Source organism: Hyla sarda, unplaced genomic scaffold (genome assembly GCF_029499605.1).
Source record: "Hyla sarda isolate aHylSar1 unplaced genomic scaffold, aHylSar1.hap1 scaffold_1004, whole genome shotgun sequence".
NCBI lineage: Eukaryota > Metazoa > Chordata > Amphibia > Anura > Hylidae > Hyla > Hyla sarda.
Window position 1 is genome coordinate 67447 of NW_026607623.1, and position 24434 is coordinate 91880.

General features: G+C 46.3%; 11 non-coding genes across 11 annotated transcripts; all 11 read left to right on the top strand.

The window, feature by feature from the left end:
* Nucleotides 1-712: 712 nt before the first annotated feature.
* On the top strand, nucleotides 713-903 carry LOC130298543 (U2 spliceosomal RNA). Its single transcript, XR_008849882.1, has one exon. It is a non-coding gene; the product is annotated as a U2 spliceosomal RNA (small nuclear RNA).
* A 2090-nt stretch (nucleotides 904-2993) lies between these two features.
* LOC130298544 (U2 spliceosomal RNA) lies at nucleotides 2994-3184 on the top strand. The gene has a single exon (XR_008849883.1). It is a non-coding gene; the product is annotated as a U2 spliceosomal RNA (small nuclear RNA).
* A 2091-nt stretch (nucleotides 3185-5275) lies between these two features.
* LOC130298545 (U2 spliceosomal RNA) lies at nucleotides 5276-5466 on the top strand. Its single transcript, XR_008849884.1, has one exon. It is a non-coding gene; the product is annotated as a U2 spliceosomal RNA (small nuclear RNA).
* Nucleotides 5467-7556: 2090 nt separating this feature from the next.
* On the top strand, nucleotides 7557-7747 carry LOC130298546 (U2 spliceosomal RNA). Its single transcript, XR_008849885.1, has one exon. It is a non-coding gene; the product is annotated as a U2 spliceosomal RNA (small nuclear RNA).
* Nucleotides 7748-9834: 2087 nt separating this feature from the next.
* On the top strand, nucleotides 9835-10025 carry LOC130298547 (U2 spliceosomal RNA). Its single transcript, XR_008849886.1, has one exon. It is a non-coding gene; the product is annotated as a U2 spliceosomal RNA (small nuclear RNA).
* A 2083-nt stretch (nucleotides 10026-12108) lies between these two features.
* LOC130298548 (U2 spliceosomal RNA) lies at nucleotides 12109-12299 on the top strand. The gene has a single exon (XR_008849887.1). It is a non-coding gene; the product is annotated as a U2 spliceosomal RNA (small nuclear RNA).
* A 2088-nt stretch (nucleotides 12300-14387) lies between these two features.
* LOC130298549 (U2 spliceosomal RNA) lies at nucleotides 14388-14578 on the top strand. Its single transcript, XR_008849888.1, has one exon. It is a non-coding gene; the product is annotated as a U2 spliceosomal RNA (small nuclear RNA).
* A 2091-nt stretch (nucleotides 14579-16669) lies between these two features.
* Nucleotides 16670-16860, top strand: LOC130298550 (U2 spliceosomal RNA). The gene has a single exon (XR_008849889.1). It is a non-coding gene; the product is annotated as a U2 spliceosomal RNA (small nuclear RNA).
* Nucleotides 16861-18949: 2089 nt separating this feature from the next.
* Nucleotides 18950-19140, top strand: LOC130298553 (U2 spliceosomal RNA). The gene has a single exon (XR_008849891.1). It is a non-coding gene; the product is annotated as a U2 spliceosomal RNA (small nuclear RNA).
* Nucleotides 19141-21217: 2077 nt separating this feature from the next.
* Nucleotides 21218-21408, top strand: LOC130298554 (U2 spliceosomal RNA). The gene has a single exon (XR_008849892.1). It is a non-coding gene; the product is annotated as a U2 spliceosomal RNA (small nuclear RNA).
* A 2081-nt stretch (nucleotides 21409-23489) lies between these two features.
* LOC130298555 (U2 spliceosomal RNA) lies at nucleotides 23490-23680 on the top strand. The gene has a single exon (XR_008849893.1). It is a non-coding gene; the product is annotated as a U2 spliceosomal RNA (small nuclear RNA).
* The last annotated feature ends 754 nt before the right edge of the window (nucleotides 23681-24434 follow it).

The following is a 24434-nucleotide window of genomic DNA, read 5'->3' on the forward strand; positions in this document are numbered from 1 at the left end:
TGGAGCTGTTTGGTGATGTCGTCTATTACGGCCTTCATAGAAGCAACAGGAGATTGTTGCATCCATCTTGAACCCTCAGAACTACAGTGCTATGATGTCACTCACTTCCACAGGCCTTGCAGAGTGTAAACAACAACAACCCAGCTTTGTTGTGTATGTAACCAAAGGGATTTGTGATGTCACCTAGAACCTTCACAGCAGCGACAGCTTTATGAGGAGCATCAGCACTGCTCTGCCTGAGCAGAACCATCACCGCCATAGGTTGTCAAATAACCCGGATTTAACCCACACAGGTAAGTCCAATGGGGTGCAGGCATGTCCTCTATGCTTACAGCTTCCCGTGGGTGTTGGTTTGATACCGTTTGGGGACAGCCAAGGAGGCATCTGCAGGCAACAAAGGTAGGTGTGTGCTTGTGTGTGTGTTTCCTATGCAGATCCTAAGCCCAGTGTCACATGCAAGTAGGAGGAGTAAGAAGGGTTCCTGGCAAATCCGGGTTATGGATTGCATTTAAAAAGGCCCCGTGGGAGTGCAATGGGCCCCTGTCTTGCTGCTTAGCAATAATGGTATGGGTTTAGGTTCTGCTGTGTGTACTGGTGGTTGACTGCCCCCCAGCCCAGAGTGTGCATGGAAAATTGTCTGGCAGCCTCCCTGACAGCAAGCAGTGATAGTGCCCATGAAGGGGACCTTGTTGGGCCCGCCCCTTTCACGGTTATCGCTTCTCGGCCTTTTGGCTAAGATCAAGTGTAGTATCTGTTCTTATCAGTTTAATATCTGATACGTCCCCTATCTGGGGACCATATATTAAATGGATTTTTGAGAACGGGGGCCGATTTCGAAGCTTGCTTCCGTCGCCCTATGCATTGACCCGATATGGCAGTATCTTCGGGTACAGTGCACCACCCCCTTACAGGGTTAAAAAGAAAGATTCCTACTTTCATTGCTACCTGCTTGCTGGCTAGCCAGCTAGCCAGCCCTGTGGGCCTTGCTGCTGCTGCAGCCAAAAAACAAAAGGTGGTGCTGCTGCTGCTTCTGCTGCTTCTGCTTCTGCTTGTGTCTGGCCCCTGTTGGAGCGTCCAGGCACAGGACTTCTGCTGCTGCTGACTAAATGGCCTCCTTAATTGGATCATTTGAGTAGCCAGCACACCTGTGCAGGTAGGGCATGACATGATAGGCAGCTGCCTTGATAGCGGGTGGGTGCTGAATGTTCCTAATTGACAAAATAAGATTAATGCTTATGAAGAAATATAAAATCTCATCCCTTCCCCAATATCGCGCCACACCCCTACCCCTTAATTCCCTGGTTGAACGTGATGGACATATGTCTTTTTTCGACCGTACTAACTATGTAACTATGTAACATAACATGGGGGGGGGTCTCCTGGCTGTTCACACAGGTGTGTCATTGCTGTACATTGACCATGCATTGCTTCTGTGGTATTGCAAAGGCAAAGACAAATGCTTCCAGCCATCCATTGCACTAATGGATTGGTCATCAGCTGGCTGTCTATGTCCCGCATCAATATAGACCAAAGTACAGAGGGTTAGGCTATGCTATTGTGCACCTACCTGATGCATCAGAAGGTGCGAGGCCCTTGCTAAATTCTGTGCACAGACTTTGAGATCTATGCTTTAGACTGTATCTAAACCTGCTCCAACATGGACTGACATTCTGGCCTACTTTCAGCCGATGCGACTTGTCTGTCGCTGAACAGTCGCTTTTTATGTATTCAGCACCTATGTATAATGTTGTAAAAATGCTCTAGAAGCTAAAGTCGCAGAAATGTCACACATATTTGGCCTGCAACTTTCTGTGCGACAAATTCAGACAGGAAAAATCAGTATAAATCCTTAGAAAATTATCCCCCAGTGTCTCCATCTGCTGGCGGTATTGAATAAGCATTGCTGCACTGATGGGGTATGCATTAGACGAAAAAAAAGAAGAAAAAGAAGAATAATACGCCCAGAAAAGAGGCGAAAAGGAGAAAAACGTAAAAAAACGTGAAAAAAAAGTAAGAGGAAGAGAAGGGAAAAAAAGGTGGAAATGGGTTTAAAAGTGATTTCGGCGGAGAAATATATATATATATATATATATATATATATATATATATATATATATATATGCGCACACACACACATAGATATAAACGTATTCTCCGTTGAGATATTGCAGCCGCTGCTGTGTCCAGGCCCAGGAGCCTTAGCACTGTGCTGTGATGTCACTCAATACCACTGACATCACTAGGTGTAAACAACATCTCTCCTTTGCTGTGTATGTGACTATGGAGCTGTTTGGTGATGTCGTCTATTACGGCCTTCATAGAAGCAACAGGAGATTGTTGCATCCATCTTGAACCCTCAGAACTACAGTGCTATGATGTCACTCACTTCCACAGGCCTTGCAGAGTGTAAACAACAACAACCCAGCTTTGTTGTGTATGTAACCAAAGGGATTTGTGATGTCACCTAGAACCTTCACAGCAGCGACAGCTTTATGAGGAGCATCAGCACTGCTCTGCCTGAGCAGAACCATCACCGCCATAGGTTGTCAAATAACCCGGATTTAACCCACACAGGTAAGTCCAATGGGGTGCAGGCATGTCCTCTATGCTTACAGCTTCCCGTGGGTGTTGGTTTGATACCGTTTGGGGACAGCCAAGGAGGCATCTGCAGGCAACAAAGGTAGGTGTGTGCTTGTGTGTGTGTTTCCTATGCAGATCCTAAGCCCAGTGTCACATGCAAGTAGGAGGAGTAAGAAGGGTTCCTGGCAAATCCGGGTTATGGATTGCATTTAAAAAGGCCCCGTGGGAGTGCAATGGGCCCCTGTCTTGCTGCTTAGCAATAATGGTATGGGTTTAGGTTCTGCTGTGTGTACTGGTGGTTGACTGCCCCCCAGCCCAGAGTGTGCATGGAAAATTGTCTGGCAGCCTCCCTGACAGCAAGCAGTGATAGTGCCCATGAAGGGGACCTTGTTGGGCCCGCCCCTTTCACGGTTATCGCTTCTCGGCCTTTTGGCTAAGATCAAGTGTAGTATCTGTTCTTATCAGTTTAATATCTGATACGTCCCCTATCTGGGGACCATATATTAAATGGATTTTTGAGAACGGGGGCCGATTTCGAAGCTTGCTTCCGTCGCCCTATGCATTGACCCGATATGGCAGTATCTTCGGGTACAGTGCACCACCCCCTTACAGGGTTAAAAAGAAAGATTCCTACTTTCATTGCTACCTGCTTGCTGGCTAGCCAGCTAGCCAGCCCTGTGGGCCTTGCTGCTGCTGCAGCCAAAAAACAAAAGGTGGTGCTGCTGCTGCTTCTGCTGCTTCTGCTTCTGCTTGTGTCTGGCCCCTGTTGGAGCGTCCAGGCACAGGACTTCTGCTGCTGCTGACTAAATGGCCTCCTTAATTGGATCATTTGAGTAGCCAGCACACCTGTGCAGGTAGGGCATGACATGATAGGCAGCTGCCTTGATAGCGGGTGGGTGCTGAATGTTCCTAATTGACAAAATAAGATTAATGCTTATGAAGAAATATAAAATCTCATCCCTTCCCCAATATCGCGCCACACCCCTACCCCTTAATTCCCTGGTTGAACGTGATGGACATATGTCTTTTTTCGACCGTACTAACTATGTAACTATGTAACATAACATGGGGGGGGGGGGGGGGGGTCTCCTGGCTGTTCACACAGATGTGTCATTGCTGTACATTGACCATGCATTGCTTCTGTGGTATTGCAAAGGCAAAGACAAATGCTTCCAGCCATCCATTGCACTAATGGATTGGTCATCAGCTGGCTGTCTATGTCCCGCATCAATATAGACCAAAGTACAGAGGGTTAGGCTATGCTATTGTGCACCTACCTGATGCATCAGAAGGTGCGAGGCCCTTGCTAAATTCTGTGCACAGACTTTGAGATCTATGCTTTAGACTGTATCTAAACCTGCTCCAACATGGACTGACATTCTGGCCTACTTTCAGCCGATGCGACTTGTCTGTCGCTGAACAGTCGCTTTTTATGTATTCAGCACCTATGTATAATGTTGTAAAAATGCTCTAGAAGCTAAAGTCGCAGAAATGTCACACATATTTGGCCTGCAACTTTCTGTGCGACAAATTCAGACAGGAAAAATCAGTATAAATCCTTAGAAAATTATCCCCCAGTGTCTCCATCTGCTGGCGGTATTGAATAAGCATTGCTGCACTGATGGGGTATGCATTAGACGAAAAAAAAGAAGAAAAAGAAGAATAATACGCCCAGAAAAGAGGCGAAAAGGAGAAAAACGTAAAAAAACGTGAAAAAAAAGTAAGAGGAAGAGAAGGGAAAAAAAGGTGGAAATGGGTTTAAAAGTGATTTCGGCGGAGAAATATATATATATATATATATATATATATATATATATATATGCGCACACACACACATAGATATAAACGTATTCTCCGTTGAGATATTGCAGCCGCTGCTGTGTCCAGGCCCAGGAGCCTTAGCACTGTGCTGTGATGTCACTCAATACCACTGACATCACTAGGTGTAAACAACATCTCTCCTTTGCTGTGTATGTGACTATGGAGCTGTTTGGTGATGTCGTCTATTACGGCCTTCATAGAAGCAACAGGAGATTGTTGCATCCATCTTGAACCCTCAGAACTACAGTGCTATGATGTCACTCACTTCCACAGGCCTTGCAGAGTGTAAACAACAACAACCCAGCTTTGTTGTGTATGTAACCAAAGGGATTTGTGATGTCACCTAGAACCTTCACAGCAGCGACAGCTTTATGAGAGGAGCATCAGCACTGCTCTGCCTGAGCAGAACCATCACCGCCATAGGTTGTCAAATAACCCGGATTTAACCCACACAGGTAAGTCCAATGGGGTGCAGGCATGTCCTCTATGCTTACAGCTTCCCGTGGGTGTTGGTTTGATACCGTTTGGGGACAGCCAAGGAGGCATCTGCAGGCAACAAAGGTAGGTGTGTGCTTGTGTGTGTGTTTCCTATGCAGATCCTAAGCCCAGTGTCACATGCAAGTAGGAGGAGTAAGAAGGGTTCCTGGCAAATCCGGGTTATGGATTGCATTTAAAAAGGCCCCGTGGGAGTGCAATGGGCCCCTGTCTTGCTGCTTAGCAATAATGGTATGGGTTTAGGTTCTGCTGTGTGTACTGGTGGTTGACTGCCCCCCAGCCCAGAGTGTGCATGGAAAATTGTCTGGCAGCCTCCCTGACAGCAAGCAGTGATAGTGCCCATGAAGGGGACCTTGTTGGGCCCGCCCCTTTCACGGTTATCGCTTCTCGGCCTTTTGGCTAAGATCAAGTGTAGTATCTGTTCTTATCAGTTTAATATCTGATACGTCCCCTATCTGGGGACCATATATTAAATGGATTTTTGAGAACGGGGGCCGATTTCGAAGCTTGCTTCCGTCGCCCTATGCATTGACCCGATATGGCAGTATCTTCGGGTACAGTGCACCACCCCCTTACAGGGTTAAAAAGAAAGATTCCTACTTTCATTGCTACCTGCTTGCTGGCTAGCCAGCTAGCCAGCCCTGTGGGCCTTGCTGCTGCTGCAGCCAAAAAACAAAAGGTGGTGCTGCTGCTGCTTCTGCTGCTTCTGCTTCTGCTTGTGTCTGGCCCCTGTTGGAGCGTCCAGGCACAGGACTTCTGCTGCTGCTGACTAAATGGCCTCCTTAATTGGATCATTTGAGTAGCCAGCACACCTGTGCAGGTAGGGCATGACATGATAGGCAGCTGCCTTGATAGCGGGTGGGTGCTGAATGTTCCTAATTGACAAAATAAGATTAATGCTTATGAAGAAATATAAAATCTCATCCCTTCCCCAATATCGCGCCACACCCCTACCCCTTAATTCCCTGGTTGAACGTGATGGACATATGTCTTTTTTCGACCGTACTAACTATGTAACTATGTAACATAACATGGGGGGGGGGGTCTCCTGGCTGTTCACACAGGTGTGTCATTGCTGTACATTGACCATGCATTGCTTCTGTGGTATTGCAAAGGCAAAGACAAATGCTTCCAGCCATCCATTGCACTAATGGATTGGTCATCAGCTGGCTGTCTATGTCCCGCATCAATATAGACCAAAGTACAGAGGGTTAGGCTATGCTATTGTGCACCTACCTGATGCATCAGAAGGTGCGAGGCCCTTGCTAAATTCTGTGCACAGACTTTGAGATCTATGCTTTAGACTGTATCTAAACCTGCTCCAACATGGACTGACATTCTGGCCTACTTTCAGCCGATGCGACTTGTCTGTCGCTGAACAGTCGCTTTTTATGTATTCAGCACCTATGTATAATGTTGTAAAAATGCTCTAGAAGCTAAAGTCGCAGAAATGTCACACATATTTGGCCTGCAACTTTCTGTGCGACAAATTCAGACAGGAAAAATCAGTATAAATCCTTAGAAAATTATCCCCCAGTGTCTCCATCTGCTGGCGGTATTGAATAAGCATTGCTGCACTGATGGGGTATGCATTAGACGAAAAAAAAGAAGAAAAAGAAGAATAATACGCCCAGAAAAGAGGCGAAAAGGAGAAAAACGTAAAAAAACGTGAAAAAAAAGTAAGAGGAAGAGAAGGGAAAAAAAGGTGGAAATGGGTTTAAAAGTGATTTCGGCGGAGAAATATATATATATATATATATATATATATATATATATATATATATATATGCGCACACACACACATAGATATAAACGTATTCTCCGTTGAGATATTGCAGCCGCTGCTGTGTCCAGGCCCAGGAGCCTTAGCACTGTGCTGTGATGTCACTCAATACCACTGACATCACTAGGTGTAAACAACATCTCTCCTTTGCTGTGTATGTGACTATGGAGCTGTTTGGTGATGTCGTCTATTACGGCCTTCATAGAAGCAACAGGAGATTGTTGCATCCATCTTGAACCCTCAGAACTACAGTGCTATGATGTCACTCACTTCCACAGGCCTTGCAGAGTGTAAACAACAACAACCCAGCTTTGTTGTGTATGTAACCAAAGGGATTTGTGATGTCACCTAGAACCTTCACAGCAGCGACAGCTTTATGAGGAGCATCAGCACTGCTCTGCCTGAGCAGAACCATCACCGCCATAGGTTGTCAAATAACCCGGATTTAACCCACACAGGTAAGTCCAATGGGGTGCAGGCATGTCCTCTATGCTTACAGCTTCCCGTGGGTGTTGGTTTGATACCGTTTGGGGACAGCCAAGGAGGCATCTGCAGGCAACAAAGGTAGGTGTGTGCTTGTGTGTGTGTTTCCTATGCAGATCCTAAGCCCAGTGTCACATGCAAGTAGGAGGAGTAAGAAGGGTTCCTGGCAAATCCGGGTTATGGATTGCATTTAAAAAGGCCCCGTGGGAGTGCAATGGGCCCCTGTCTTGCTGCTTAGCAATAATGGTATGGGTTTAGGTTCTGCTGTGTGTACTGGTGGTTGACTGCCCCCCAGCCCAGAGTGTGCATGGAAAATTGTCTGGCAGCCTCCCTGACAGCAAGCAGTGATAGTGCCCATGAAGGGGACCTTGTTGGGCCCGCCCCTTTCACGGTTATCGCTTCTCGGCCTTTTGGCTAAGATCAAGTGTAGTATCTGTTCTTATCAGTTTAATATCTGATACGTCCCCTATCTGGGGACCATATATTAAATGGATTTTTGAGAACGGGGGCCGATTTCGAAGCTTGCTTCCGTCGCCCTATGCATTGACCCGATATGGCAGTATCTTCGGGTACAGTGCACCACCCCCTTACAGGGTTAAAAAGAAAGATTCCTACTTTCATTGCTACCTGCTTGCTGGCTAGCCAGCTAGCCAGCCCTGTGGGCCTTGCTGCTGCTGCAGCCAAAAAACAAAAGGTGGTGCTGCTGCTGCTTCTGCTGCTTCTGCTTCTGCTTGTGTCTGGCCCCTGTTGGAGCGTCCAGGCACAGGACTTCTGCTGCTGCTGACTAAATGGCCTCCTTAATTGGATCATTTGAGTAGCCAGCACACCTGTGCAGGTAGGGCATGACATGATAGGCAGCTGCCTTGATAGCGGGTGGGTGCTGAATGTTCCTAATTGACAAAATAAGATTAATGCTTATGAAGAAATATAAAATCTCATCCCTTCCCCAATATCGCGCCACACCCCTACCCCTTAATTCCCTGGTTGAACGTGATGGACATATGTCTTTTTTCGACCGTACTAACTATGTAACTATGTAACATAACATGGGGGGGGGGTCTCCTGGCTGTTCACACAGGTGTGTCATTGCTGTACATTGACCATGCATTGCTTCTGTGGTATTGCAAAGGCAAAGACAAATGCTTCCAGCCATCCATTGCACTAATGGATTGGTCATCAGCTGGCTGTCTATGTCCCGCATCAATATAGACCAAAGTACAGAGGGTTAGGCTATGCTATTGTGCACCTACCTGATGCATCAGAAGGTGCGAGGCCCTTGCTAAATTCTGTGCACAGACTTTGAGATCTATGCTTTAGACTGTATCTAAACCTGCTCCAACATGGACTGACATTCTGGCCTACTTTCAGCCGATGCGACTTGTCTGTCGCTGAACAGTCGCTTTTTATGTATTCAGCACCTATGTATAATGTTGTAAAAATGCTCTAGAAGCTAAAGTCGCAGAAATGTCACACATATTTGGCCTGCAACTTTCTGTGCGACAAATTCAGACAGGAAAAATCAGTATAAATCCTTAGAAAATTATCCCCCAGTGTCTCCATCTGCTGGCGGTATTGAATAAGCATTGCTGCACTGATGGGGTATGCATTAGACGAAAAAAAAGAAGAAAAAGAAGAATAATACGCCCAGAAAAGAGGCGAAAAGGAGAAAAACGTAAAAAAACGTGAAAAAAAAGGAAGAGGAAGAGAAGGGAAAAAAAGGTGGAAATGGGTTTAAAAGTGATTTCGGCGGAGAAATATATATATATATATATATATATATATATATATATATATATATATGCGCACACACACACATAGATATAAACGTATTCTCCGTTGAGATATTGCAGCCGCTGCTGTGTCCAGGCCCAGGAGCCTTAGCACTGTGCTGTGATGTCACTCAATACCACTGACATCACTAGGTGTAAACAACATCTCTCCTTTGCTGTGTATGTGACTATGGAGCTGTTTGGTGATGTCGTCTATTACGGCCTTCATAGAAGCAACAGGAGATTGTTGCATCCATCTTGAACCCTCAGAACTACAGTGCTATGATGTCACTCACTTCCACAGGCCTTGCAGAGTGTAAACAACAACAACCCAGCTTTGTTGTGTATGTAACCAAAGGGATTTGTGATGTCACCTAGAACCTTCACAGCAGCGACAGCTTTATGAGGAGCATCAGCACTGCTCTGCCTGAGCAGAACCATCACCGCCATAGGTTGTCAAATAACCCGGATTTAACCCACACAGGTAAGTCCAATGGGGTGCAGGCATGTCCTCTATGCTTACAGCTTCCCGTGGGTGTTGGTTTGATACCGTTTGGGGACAGCCAAGGAGGCATCTGCAGGCAACAAAGGTAGGTGTGTGCTTGTGTGTGTGTTTCCTATGCAGATCCTAAGCCCAGTGTCACATGCAAGTAGGAGGAGTAAGAAGGGTTCCTGGCAAATCCGGGTTATGGATTGCATTTAAAAAGGCCCCGTGGGAGTGCAATGGGCCCCTGTCTTGCTGCTTAGCAATAATGGTATGGGTTTAGGTTCTGCTGTGTGTACTGGTGGTTGACTGCCCCCCAGCCCAGAGTGTGCATGGAAAATTGTCTGGCAGCCTCCCTGACAGCAAGCAGTGATAGTGCCCATGAAGGGGACCTTGTTGGGCCCGCCCCTTTCACGGTTATCGCTTCTCGGCCTTTTGGCTAAGATCAAGTGTAGTATCTGTTCTTATCAGTTTAATATCTGATACGTCCCCTATCTGGGGACCATATATTAAATGGATTTTTGAGAACGGGGGCCGATTTCGAAGCTTGCTTCCGTCGCCCTATGCATTGACCCGATATGGCAGTATCTTCGGGTACAGTGCACCACCCCCTTACAGGGTTAAAAAGAAAGATTCCTACTTTCATTGCTACCTGCTTGCTGGCTAGCCAGCTAGCCAGCCCTGTGGGCCTTGCTGCTGCTGCAGCCAAAAAACAAAAGGTGGTGCTGCTGCTGCTTCTGCTGCTTCTGCTTCTGCTTGTGTCTGGCCCCTGTTGGAGCGTCCAGGCACAGGACTTCTGCTGCTGCTGACTAAATGGCCTCCTTAATTGGATCATTTGAGTAGCCAGCACACCTGTGCAGGTAGGGCATGACATGATAGGCAGCTGCCTTGATAGCGGGTGGGTGCTGAATGTTCCTAATTGACAAAATAAGATTAATGCTTATGAAGAAATATAAAATCTCATCCCTTCCCCAATATCGCGCCACACCCCTACCCCTTAATTCCCTGGTTGAACGTGATGGACATATGTCTTTTTTCGACCGTACTAACTATGTAACTATGTAACATAACATGGGGGGGGGTCTCCTGGCTGTTCACACAGGTGTGTCATTGCTGTACATTGACCATGCATTGCTTCTGTGGTATTGCAAAGGCAAAGACAAATGCTTCCAGCCATCCATTGCACTAATGGATTGGTCATCAGCTGGCTGTCTATGTCCCGCATCAATATAGACCAAAGTACAGAGGGTTAGGCTATGCTATTGTGCACCTACCTGATGCATCAGAAGGTGCGAGGCCCTTGCTAAATTCTGTGCACAGACTTTGAGATCTATGCTTTAGACTGTATCTAAACCTGCTCCAACATGGACTGACATTCTGGCCTACTTTCAGCCGATGCGACTTGTCTGTCGCTGAACAGTCGCTTTTTATGTATTCAGCACCTATGTATAATGTTGTAAAAATGCTCTAGAAGCTAAAGTCGCAGAAATGTCACACATATTTGGCCTGCAACTTTCTGTGCGACAAATTCAGACAGGAAAAATCAGTATAAATCCTTAGAAAATTATCCCCCAGTGTCTCCATCTGCTGGCGGTATTGAATAAGCATTGCTGCACTGATGGGGTATGCATTAGACGAAAAAAAAGAAGAAAAAGAAGAATAATACGCCCAGAAAAGAGGCGAAAAGGAGAAAAACGTAAAAAAACGTGAAAAAAAAGTAAGAGGAAGAGAAGGGAAAAAAAGGTGGAAATGGGTTTAAAAGTGATTTCGGCGGAGATATATATATATATATATATATATATATATATATATATATATGCGCACACACACACATAGATATAAACGTATTCTCCGTTGAGATATTGCAGCCGCTGCTGTGTCCAGGCCCAGGAGCCTTAGCACTGTGCTGTGATGTCACTCAATACCACTGACATCACTAGGTGTAAACAACATCTCTCCTTTGCTGTGTATGTGACTATGGAGCTGTTTGGTGATGTCGTCTATTACGGCCTTCATAGAAGCAACAGGAGATTGTTGCATCCATCTTGAACCCTCAGAACTACAGTGCTATGATGTCACTCACTTCCACAGGCCTTGCAGAGTGTAAACAACAACAACCCCCCAGCTTTGTTGTGTATGTAACCAAAGGGATTTGTGATGTCACCTAGAACCTTCACAGCAGCGACAGCTTTATGAGGAGCATCAGCACTGCTCTGCCTGAGCAGAACCATCACCGCCATAGGTTGTCAAATAACCCGGATTTAACCCACACAGGTAAGTCCAATGGGGTGCAGGCATGTCCTCTATGCTTACAGCTTCCCGTGGGTGTTGGTTTGATACCGTTTGGGGACAGCCAAGGAGGCATCTGCAGGCAACAAAGGTAGGTGTGTGCTTGTGTGTGTGTTTCCTATGCAGATCCTAAGCCCAGTGTCACATGCAAGTAGGAGGAGTAAGAAGGGTTCCTGGCAAATCCGGGTTATGGATTGCATTTAAAAAGGCCCCGTGGGAGTGCAATGGGCCCCTGTCTTGCTGCTTAGCAATAATGGTATGGGTTTAGGTTCTGCTGTGTGTACTGGTGGTTGACTGCCCCCCAGCCCAGAGTGTGCATGGAAAATTGTCTGGCAGCCTCCCTGACAGCAAGCAGTGATAGTGCCCATGAAGGGGACCTTGTTGGGCCCGCCCCTTTCACGGTTATCGCTTCTCGGCCTTTTGGCTAAGATCAAGTGTAGTATCTGTTCTTATCAGTTTAATATCTGATACGTCCCCTATCTGGGGACCATATATTAAATGGATTTTTGAGAACGGGGGCCGATTTCGAAGCTTGCTTCCGTCGCCCTATGCATTGACCCGATATGGCAGTATCTTCGGGTACAGTGCACCACCCCCTTACAGGGTTAAAAAGAAAGATTCCTACTTTCATTGCTACCTGCTTGCTGGCTAGCCAGCTAGCCAGCCCTGTGGGCCTTGCTGCTGCTGCAGCCAAAAAACAAAAGGTGGTGCTGCTGCTGCTTCTGCTGCTTCTGCTTGTGTCTGGCCCCTGTTGGAGCGTCCAGGCACAGGACTTCTGCTGCTGCTGACTAAATGGCCTCCTTAATTGGATCATTTGAGTAGCCAGCACACCTGTGCAGGTAGGGCATGACATGATAGGCAGCTGCCTTGATAGCGGGTGGGTGCTGAATGTTCCTAATTGACAACAAAATAAGATTAATGCTTATGAAGAAATATAAAATCTCATCCCTTCCCCAATATCGCGCCACACCCCTACCCCTTAATTCCCTGGTTGAACGTGATGGACATATGTCTTTTTTCGACCGTACTAACTATGTAACTATGTAACATAACATGGGGGGGGGGGGGGGGGGGGTCTCCTGGCTGTTCACACAGGTGTGTCATTGCTGTACATTGACCATGCATTGCTTCTGTGGTATTGCAAAGGCAAAGACAAATGCTTCCAGCCATCCATTGCACTAATGGATTGGTCATCAGCTGGCTGTCTATGTCCCGCATCAATATAGACCAAAGTACAGAGGGTTAGGCTATGCTATTGTGCACCTACCTGATGCATCAGAAGGTGCGAGGCCCTTGCTAAATTCTGTGCACAGACTTTGAGATCTATGCTTTAGACTGTATCTAAACCTGCTCCAACATGGACTGACATTCTGGCCTACTTTCAGCCGATGCGACTTGTCTGTCGCTGAACAGTCGCTTTTTATGTATTCAGCACCTATGTATAATGTTGTAAAAATGCTCTAGAAGCTAAAGTCGCAGAAATGTCACACATATTTGGCCTGCAACTTTCTGTGCGACAAATTCAGACAGGAAAAATCAGTATAAATCCTTAGAAAATTATCCCCCAGTGTCTCCATCTGCTGGCGGTATTGAATAAGCATTGCTGCACTGATGGGGTATGCATTAGACGAAAAAAAAGAAGAAAAAGAAGAATAATACGCCCAGAAAAGAGGCGAAAAGGAGAAAAACGTAAAAAAACGTGAAAAAAAAGTAAGAGGAAGAGAAGGGAAAAAAAGGTGGAAATGGGTTTAAAAGTGATTTCGGCGGAGAAATATATATATATATATATATATATATATATATATATATATGCGCACACACACACATAGATATAAACGTATTCTCCGTTGAGATATTGCAGCCGCTGCTGTGTCCAGGCCCAGGAGCCTTAGCACTGTGCTGTGATGTCACTCAATACCACTGACATCACTAGGTGTAAACAACATCTCTCCTTTGCTGTGTATGTGACTATGGAGCTGTTTGGTGATGTCGTCTATTACGGCCTTCATAGAAGCAACAGGAGATTGTTGCATCCATCTTGAACCCTCAGAACTACAGTGCTATGATGTCACTCACTTCCACAGGCCTTGCAGAGTGTAAACAACAACAACCCAGCTTTGTTGTGTATGTAACCAAAGGGATTTGTGATGTCACCTAGAACCTTCACAGCAGCGACAGCTTTATGAGGAGCATCAGCACTGCTCTGCCTGAGCAGAACCATCACCGCCATAGGTTGTCAAATAACCCGGATTTAACCCACACAGGTAAGTCCAATGGGGTGCAGGCATGTCCTCTATGCTTACAGCTTCCCGTGGGTGTTGGTTTGATACCGTTTGGGGACAGCCAAGGAGGCATCTGCAGGCAACAAAGGTAGGTGTGTGCTTGTGTGTGTGTTTCCTATGCAGATCCTAAGCCCAGTGTCACATGCAAGTAGGAGGAGTAAGAAGGGTTCCTGGCAAATCCGGGTTATGGATTGCATTTAAAAAGGCCCCGTGGGAGTGCAATGGGCCCCTGTCTTGCTGCTTAGCAATAATGGTATGGGTTTAGGTTCTGCTGTGTGTACTGGTGGTTGACTGCCCCCCAGCCCAGAGTGTGCATGGAAAATTGTCTGGCAGCCTCCCTGACAGCAAGCAGTGATAGTGCCCATGAAGGGGACCTTGTTGGGCCCGCCCCTTTCACGGTTATCGCTTCTCGGCCTTTTGGCTAAGATCAAGTGTAGTATCTGTTCTTATCAGTTTAATATCTGATACGTCCCCTATCTGGGGACCATATATTAAATGGATTTTTGAGAACGGGGGCCGATTTCGAAGCTTGCTTCCGTCGCCCTATGCATTGACCCGATATGGCAGTATCTTCGGGTACAGTGCACCACCCCCTTACAGGGTTAAAAAGAAAGATTCCTACTTTCATTGCTACCTGCTTGCTGGCTAGCCAGCTAGCCAGCCCTGTGGGCCTTGCTGCTGCTGCAGCCAAAAAACAAAAGGTGGTGCTGCTGCTGCTTCTGCTGCTTCTGCTTGTGTCTGGCCCCTGTTGGAGCGTCCAGGCACAGGACTTCTGCTGCTGCTGACTAAATGGCCTCCTTAATTGGATCATTTGAGTAGCCAGCACACCTGTGCAGGTAGGGCATGACATGATAGGCAGCTGCCTTGATAGCGGGTGGGTGCTGAATGTTCCTAAATGACAAAATAAGATTAATGCTTATGAAGAAATATAAAATCTCATCCCTTCCCCAATATCGCGCCACACCCCTACCCCTTAATTCCCTGGTTGAACGTGATGGACATATGTCTTTTTTCGACCGTACTAACTATGTAACTATGTAACATAACATGGGGGGGGGGGGGGGGGGGGTCTCCTGGCTGTTCACACAGGTGTGTCATTGCTGTACATTGACCATGCATTGCTTCTGTGGTATTGCAAAGGCAAAGACAAATGCTTCCAGCCATCCATTGCACTAATGGATTGGTCATCAGCTGGCTGTCTATGTCCCGCATCAATATAGACCAAAGTACAGAGGGTTAGGCTATGCTATTGTGCACCTACCTGATGCATCAGAAGGTGCGAGGCCCTTGCTAAATTCTGTGCACAGACTTTGAGATCTATGCTTTAGACTGTATCTAAACCTGCTCCAACATGGACTGACATTCTGGCCTACTTTCAGCCGATGCGACTTGTCTGTCGCTGAACAGTCGCTTTTTATGTATTCAGCACCTATGTATAATGTTGTAAAAATGCTCTAGAAGCTAAAGTCGCAGAAATGTCACACATATTTGGCCTGCAACTTTCTGTGCGACAAATTCAGACAGGAAAAATCAGTATAAATCCTTAGAAAATTATCCCCCAGTGTCTCCATCTGCTGGCGGTATTGAATAAGCATTGCTGCACTGATGGGGTATGCATTAGACGAAAAAAAAGAAGAAAAAGAAGAATAATACGCCCAGAAAAGAGGCGAAAAGGAGAAAAACGTAAAAAAACGTGAAAAAAAAGTAAGAGGAAGAGAAGGGAAAAAAAGGTGGAAATGGGTTTAAAAGTGATTTCGGCGGAGAAATATATATATATATATATATATATATATATATATATATATATATATGCGCACACACACACATAGATATAAACGTATTCTCCGTTGAGATATTGCAGCCGCTGCTGTGTCCAGGCCCAGGAGCCTTAGCACTGTGCTGTGATGTCACTCAATACCACTGACATCACTAGGTGTAAACAACATCTCTCCTTTGCTGTGTATGTGACTATGGAGCTGTTTGGTGATGTCGTCTATTACGGCCTTCATAGAAGCAACAGGAGATTGTTGCATCCATCTTGAACCCTCAGAACTACAGTGCTATGATGTCACTCACTTCCACAGGCCTTGCAGAGTGTAAACAACAACAACCCAGCTTTGTTGTGTATGTAACCAAAGGGATTTGTGATGTCACCTAGAACCTTCACAGCAGCGACAGCTTTATGAGGAGCATCAGCACTGCTCTGCCTGAGCAGAACCATCACCGCCATAGGTTGTCAAATAACCCGGATTTAACCCACACAGGTAAGTCCAATGGGGTGCAGGCATGTCCTCTATGCTTACAGCTTCCCGTGGGTGTTGGTTTGATACCGTTTGGGGACAGCCAAGGAGGCATCTGCAGGCAACAAAGGTAGGTGTGTGCTTGTGTGTGTGTTTCCTATGCAGATCCTAAGCCCAGTGTCACATGCAAGTAGGAGGAGTAAGAAGGGTTCCTGGCAAATCCGGGTTATGGATTGCATTTAAAAAGGCCCCGTGGGAGTGCAATGGGCCCCTGTCTTGCTGCTTAGCAATAATGGTATGGGTTTAGGTTCTGCTGTGTGTACTGGTGGTTGACTGCCCCCCAGCCCAGAGTGTGCATGGAAAATTGTCTGGCAGCCTCCCTGACAGCAAGCAGTGATAGTGCCCATGAAGGGGACCTTGTTGGGCCCGCCCCTTTCACGGTTATCGCTTCTCGGCCTTTTGGCTAAGATCAAGTGTAGTATCTGTTCTTATCAGTTTAATATCTGATACGTCCCCTATCTGGGGACCATATATTAAATGGATTTTTGAGAACGGGGGCCGATTTCGAAGCTTGCTTCCGTCGCCCTATGCATTGACCCGATATGGCAGTATCTTCGGGTACAGTGCACCACCCCCTTACAGGGTTAAAAAGAAAGATTCCTACTTTCATTGCTACCTGCTTGCTGGCTAGCCAGCTAGCCAGCCCTGTGGGCCTTGCTGCTGCTGCAGCCAAAAAACAAAAGGTGGTGCTGCTGCTGCTTCTGCTGCTTCTGCTTGTGTCTGGCCCCTGTTGGAGCGTCCAGGCACAGGACTTCTGCTGCTGCTGACTAAATGGCCTCCTTAATTGGATCATTTGAGTAGCAAGCACACCTGTGCAGGTAGGGCATGACATGATAGGCAGCTGCCTTGATAGCGGGTGGGTGCTGAATGTTCCTAATTGACAAAATAAGATTAATGCTTATGAAGAAATATAAAATCTCATCCCTTCCCCAATATCGCGCCACACCCCTACCCCTTAATTCCCTGGTTGAACGTGATGGACATATGTCTTTTTTCGACCGTACTAACTATGTAACTATGTAACATAACATGGGGGGGGGGGGGGGGGGTCTCCTGGCTGTTCACACAGGTGTGTCATTGCTGTACATTGACCATGCATTGCTTCTGTGGTATTGCAAAGGCAAAGACAAATGCTTCCAGCCATCCATTGCACTAATGGATTGGTCATCAGCTGGCTGTCTATGTCCCGCATCAATATAGACCAAAGTACAGAGGGTTAGGCTATGCTATTGTGCACCTACCTGATGCATCAGAAGGTGCGAGGCCCTTGCTAAATTCTGTGCACAGACTTTGAGATCTATGCTTTAGACTGTATCTAAACCTGCTCCAACATGGACTGACATTCTGGCCTACTTTCAGCCGATGCGACTTGTCTGTCGCTGAACAGTCGCTTTTTATGTATTCAGCACCTATGTATAATGTTGTAAAAATGCTCTAGAAGCTAAAGTCGCAGAAATGTCACACATATTTGGCCTGCAACTTTCTGTGCGACAAATTCAGACAGGAAAAATCAGTATAAATCCTTAGAAAATTATCCCCCAGTGTCTCCATCTGCTGGCGGTATTGAATAAGCATTGCTGCACTGATGGGGTATGCATTAGACGAAAAAAAAGAAGAAAAAGAAGAATAATACGCCCAGAAAAGAGGCGAAAAGGAGAAAAACGTAAAAAAACGTGAAAAAAAAGTAAGAGGAAGAGAAGGGAAAAAAAGGTGGAAATGGGTTTAAAAGTGATTTCGGCGGAGAAATATATATATATATATATATATATATATATATATATATATATATATGCGCACACACACACATAGATATAAACGTATTCTCCGTTGAGATATTGCAGCCGCTGCTGTGTCCAGGCCCAGGAGCCTTAGCACTGTGCTGTGATGTCACTCAATACCACTGACATCACTAGGTGTAAACAACATCTCTCCTTTGCTGTGTATGTGACTATGGAGCTGTTTGGTGATGTCGTCTATTACGGCCTTCATAGAAGCAACAGGAGATTGTTGCATCCATCTTGAACCCTCAGAACTACAGTGCTATGATGTCACTCACTTCCACAGGCCTTGCAGAGTGTAAACAACAACAACCCAGCTTTGTTGTGTATGTAACCAAAGGGATTTGTGATGTCACCTAGAACCTTCACAGCAGCGACAGCTTTATGAGGAGCATCAGCACTGCTCTGCCTGAGCAGAACCATCACCGCCATAGGTTGTCAAATAACCCGGATTTAACCCACACAGGTAAGTCCAATGGGGTGCAGGCATGTCCTCTATGCTTACAGCTTCCCGTGGGTGTTGGTTTGATACCGTTTGGGGACAGCCAAGGAGGCATCTGCAGGCAACAAAGGTAGGTGTGTGCTTGTGTGTGTGTTTCCTATGCAGATCCTAAGCCCAGTGTCACATGCAAGTAGGAGGAGTAAGAAGGGTTCCTGGCAAATCCGGGTTATGGATTGCATTTAAAAAGGCCCCGTGGGAGTGCAATGGGCCCCTGTCTTGCTGCTTAGCAATAATGGTATGGGTTTAGGTTCTGCTGTGTGTACTGGTGGTTGACTGCCCCCCAGCCCAGAGTGTGCATGGAAAATTGTCTGGCAGCCTCCCTGACAGCAAGCAGTGATAGTGCCCATGAAGGGGACCTTGTTGGGCCCGCCCCTTTCACGGTTATCGCTTCTCGGCCTTTTGGCTAAGATCAAGTGTAGTATCTGTTCTTATCAGTTTAATATCTGATACGTCCCCTATCTGGGGACCATATATTAAATGGATTTTTGAGAACGGGGGCCGATTTCGAAGCTTGCTTCCGTCGCCCTATGCATTGACCCGATATGGCAGTATCTTCGGGTACAGTGCACCACCCCCTTACAGGGTTAAAAAGAAAGATTCCTACTTTCATTGCTACCTGCTTGCTGGCTAGCCAGCTAGCCAGCCCTGTGGGCCTTGCTGCTGCTGCAGCCAAAAAACAAAAGGTGGTGCTGCTGCTGCTTCTGCTTGTGTCTGGCCCCTGTTGGAGCGTCCAGGCACAGGACTTCTGCTGCTGCTGACTAAATGGCCTCCTTAATTGGATCATTTGAGTAGCCAGCACACCTGTGCAGGTAGGGCATGACATGATAGGCAGCTGCCTTGATAGCGGGTGGGTGCTGAATGTTCCTAATTGACAAAATAAGATTAATGCTTATGAAGAAATATAAAATCTCATCCCTTCCCCAATATCGCGCCACACCCCTACCCCTTAATTCCCTGGTTGAACGTGATGGACATATGTCTTTTTTCGACCGTACTAACTATGTAACTATGTAACATAACATGGGGGGGGGGGGGGGGTCTCCTGGCTGTTCACACAGGTGTGTCATTGCTGTACATTGACCATGCATTGCTTCTGTGGTATTGCAAAGGCAAAGACAAATGCTTCCAGCCATCCATTGCACTAATGGATTGGTCATCAGCTGGCTGTCTATGTCCCGCATCAATATAGACCAAAGTACAGAGGGTTAGGCTATGCTATTGTGCACCTACCTGATGCATCAGAAGGTGCGAGGCCCTTGCTAAATTCTGTGCACAGACTTTGAGATCTATGCTTTAGACTGTATCTAAACCTGCTCCAACATGGACTGACATTCTGGCCTACTTTCAGCCGATGCGACTTGTCTGTCGCTGAACAGTCGCTTTTTATGTATTCAGCACCTATGTATAATGTTGTAAAAATGCTCTAGAAGCTAAAGTCGCAGAAATGTCACACATATTTGGCCTGCAACTTTCTGTGCGACAAATTCAGACAGGAAAAATCAGTATAAATCCTTAGAAAATTATCCCCCAGTGTCTCCATCTGCTGGCGGTATTGAATAAGCATTGCTGCACTGATGGGGTATGCATTAGACGAAAAAAAAGAAGAAAAAGAAGAATAATACGCCCAGAAAAGAGGCGAAAAGGAGAAAAACGTAAAAAAACGTGAAAAAAAAGTAAGAGGAAGAGAAGGGAAAAAAAGGTGGAAATGGGTTTAAAAGTGATTTCGGCGGAGAATATATATATATATATATATATATATATATATATATATATATATATGCGCACACACACACATAGATATAAACGTATTCTCCGTTGAGATATTGCAGCCGCTGCTGTGTCCAGGCCCAGGAGCCTTAGCACTGTGCTGTGATGTCACTCAATACCACTGACATCACTAGGTGTAAACAACATCTCTCCTTTGCTGTGTATGTGACTATGGAGCTGTTTGGTGATGTCGTCTATTACGGCCTTCATAGAAGCAACAGGAGATTGTTGCATCCATCTTGAACCCTCAGAACTACAGTGCTATGATGTCACTCACTTCCACAGGCCTTGCAGAGTGTAAACAACAACAACCCAGCTTTGTTGTGTATGTAACCAAAGGGATTTGTGATGTCACCTAGAACCTTCACAGCAGCGACAGCTTTATGAGGAGCATCAGCACTGCTCTGCCTGAGCAGAACCATCACCGCCATAGGTTGTCAAATAACCCGGATTTAACCCACACAGGTAAGTCCAATGGGGTGCAGGCATGTCCTCTATGCTTACAGCTTCCCGTGGGTGTTGGTTTGATACCGTTTGGGGACAGCCAAGGAGGCATCTGCAGGCAACAAAGGTAGGTGTGTGCTTGTGTGTGTGTTTCCTATGCAGATCCTAAGCCCAGTGTCACATGCAAGTAGGAGGAGTAAGAAGGGTTCCTGGCAAATCCGGGTTATGGATTGCATTTAAAAAGGCCCCGTGGGAGTGCAATGGGCCCCTGTCTTGCTGCTTAGCAATAATGGTATGGGTTTAGGTTCTGCTGTGTGTACTGGTGGTTGACTGCCCCCCAGCCCAGAGTGTGCATGGAAAATTGTCTGGCAGCCTCCCTGACAGCAAGCAGTGATAGTGCCCATGAAGGGGACCTTGTTGGGCCCGCCCCTTTCACGGTTATCGCTTCTCGGCCTTTTGGCTAAGATCAAGTGTAGTATCTGTTCTTATCAGTTTAATATCTGATACGTCCCCTATCTGGGGACCATATATTAAATGGATTTTTGAGAACGGGGGCCGATTTCGAAGCTTGCTTCCGTCGCCCTATGCATTGACCCGATATGGCAGTATCTTCGGGTACAGTGCACCACCCCCTTACAGGGTTAAAAAGAAAGATTCCTACTTTCATTGCTACCTGCTTGCTGGCTAGCCAGCTAGCCAGCCCTGTGGGCCTTGCTGCTGCTGCAGCCAAAAAACAAAAGGTGGTGCTGCTGCTGCTTCTGCTGCTTCTGCTTGTGTCTGGCCCCTGTTGGAGCGTCCAGGCACAGGACTTCTGCTGCTGCTGACTAAATGGCCTCCTTAATTGGATCATTTGAGTAGCCAGCACACCTGTGCAGGTAGGGCATGACATGATAGGCAGCTGCCTTGATAGCGGGTGGGTGCTGAATGTTCCTAATTGACAAAATAAGATTAATGCTTATGAAGAAATATAAAATCTCATCCCTTCCCCAATATCGCGCCACACCCCTACCCCTTAATTCCCTGGTTGAACGTGATGGACATATGTCTTTTTTCGACCGTACTAACTATGTAACTATGTAACATAACATGGGGGGGGGGGGGGTCTCCTGGCTGTTCACACAGGTGTGTCATTGCTGTACATTGACCATGCATTGCTTCTGTGGTATTGCAAAGGCAAAGACAAATGCTTCCAGCCATCCATTGCACTAATGGATTGGTCATCAGCTGGCTGTCTATGTCCCGCATCAATATAGACCAAAGTACAGAGGGTTAGGCTATGCTATTGTGCACCTACCTGATGCATCAGAAGGTGCGAGGCCCTTGCTAAATTCTGTGCACAGACTTTGAGATCTATGCTTTAGACTGTATCTAAACCTGCTCCAACATGGACTGACATTCTGGCCTACTTTCAGCCGATGCGACTTGTCTGTCGCTGAACAGTCGCTTTTTATGTATTCAGCACCTATGTATAATGTTGTAAAAATGCTCTAGAAGCTAAAGTCGCAGAAATGTCACACATATTTGGCCTGCAACTTTCTGTGCGACAAATTCAGACAGGAAAAATCAGTATAAATCCTTAGAAAATTATCCCCCAGTGTCTCCATCTGCTGGCGGTATTGAATAAGCATTGCTGCACTGAGTGGGTATGCATTAGACGAAAAAAAAGAAGAAAAAGAAGAATAATACGCCCAGAAAAGAGGCGAAAAGGAGAAAAACGTAAAAAAACGTGAAAAAAAAGTAAGAGGAAGAGAAGGGAAAAAAAGGTGGAAATGGGTTTAAAAGTGATTTCGGCGGAGAAATATATATATATATATATATATATATATATATATATATATATATATGCGCACACACACACATAGATATAAACGTATTCTCCGTTGAGATATTGCAGCCGCTGCTGTGTCCAGGCCCAGGAGCCTTAGCACTGTGCTGTGATGTCACTCAATACCACTGACATCACTAGGTGTAAACAACATCTCTCCTTTGCTGTGTATGTGACTATGGAGCTGTTTGGTGATGTCGTCTATTACGGCCTTCATAGAAGCAACAGGAGATTGTTGCATCCATCTTGAACCCTCAGAACTACAGTGCTATGATGATGTCACTCACTTCCACAGGCCTTGCAGAGTGTAAACAACAACAACCCAGCTTTGTTGTGTATGTAACCAAAGGGATTTGTGATGTCACCTAGAACCTTCACAGCAGCGACAGCTTTATGAGGAGCATCAGCACTGCTCTGCCTGAGCAGAACCATCACCGCCATAGGTTGTCAAATAACCCGGATTTAACCCACACAGGTAAGTCCAATGGGGTGCAGGCATGTCCTCTATGCTTACAGCTTCCCGTGGGTGTTGGTTTGATACCGTTTGGGGACAGCCAAGGAGGCATCTGCAGGCAACAAAGGTAGGTGTGTGCTTGTGTGTGTGTTTCCTATGCAGATCCTAAGCCCAGTGTCACATGGAGGAGTAAGAAGGGTTCCTGGCAAATCCGGGTTATGGATTGCATTTAAAAAGGCCCCGTGGGAGTGCAATAGGCCCCTGTCTTGCTGCTTAGCAATAATGGTATGGGTTTAGGTTCTGCTGTGTGTACTGGTGGTTGACTGCCCCCCAGCCCAGAGTGTGCATGGAAAATTGTCTGGCAGCCTCCCTGACAGCAAGCAGTGATAGTGCCCATGAAGGGGACCTTGTTGGGCCCGCCCCTTTCACGGTTATCGCTTCTCGGCCTTTTGGCTAAGATCAAGTGTAGTATCTGTTCTTATCAGTTTAATATCTGATACGTCCCCTATCTGGGGACCATATATTAAATGGATTTTTGAGAACGGGGGCCGATTTCGAAGCTTGCTTCCGTCGCCCTATGCATTGACCCGATATGGCAGTATCTTCGGGTACAGTGCACCACCCCCTTACAGGGTTAAAAAGAAAGATTCTTACTTTCATTGCTACCTGCTTGCTGGCTAGCCAGCTAGCTAGCCCTGTGGGCCTTGCTGCTGCTGCAGCCAAAAAACAAAAGGTGGTGCTGCTGCTGCTTCTGCTGCTTCTGCTTGTGTCTGGCCCCTGTTGGAGCGTCCAGGCACAGGACTTCTGCTGCTGCTGACTAAATGGCCTCCTTAATTGGATCATTTGAGTAGCCAGCACACCTGTGCAGGTAGGGCATGACATGATAGGCAGCTGCCTTGATAGCGGGTGGGTGCTGAATGTTCCTAATTGACAAAATAAGATTAATGCTTATGAAGAAATATAAAATCTCATCCCTTCCCCAATATCGCGCCACACCCCTACCCCTTAATTCCCTGGTTGAACGTGATGGACATATGTCTTTTTTCGACCGTACTAACTATGTAACTATGTAACATAACATGGGGGGGGGTCTCCTGGCTGTTCACACAGGTGTGTCATTGCTGTACATTGACCATGCATTGCTTCTGTGGTATTGCAAAGGCAAAGACAAATGCTTCCAGCCATCCATTGCACTAATGGATTGGTCATCAGCTGGCTGTCTATGTCCCGCATCAATATAGACCAAAGTACAGAGGGTTAGGCTATGCTATTGTGCACCTACCTGATGCATCAGAAGGTGCGAGGCCCTTGCTAAATTCTGTGCACAGACTTTGAGATCTATGCTTTAGACTGTATCTAAACCTGCTCCAACATGGAC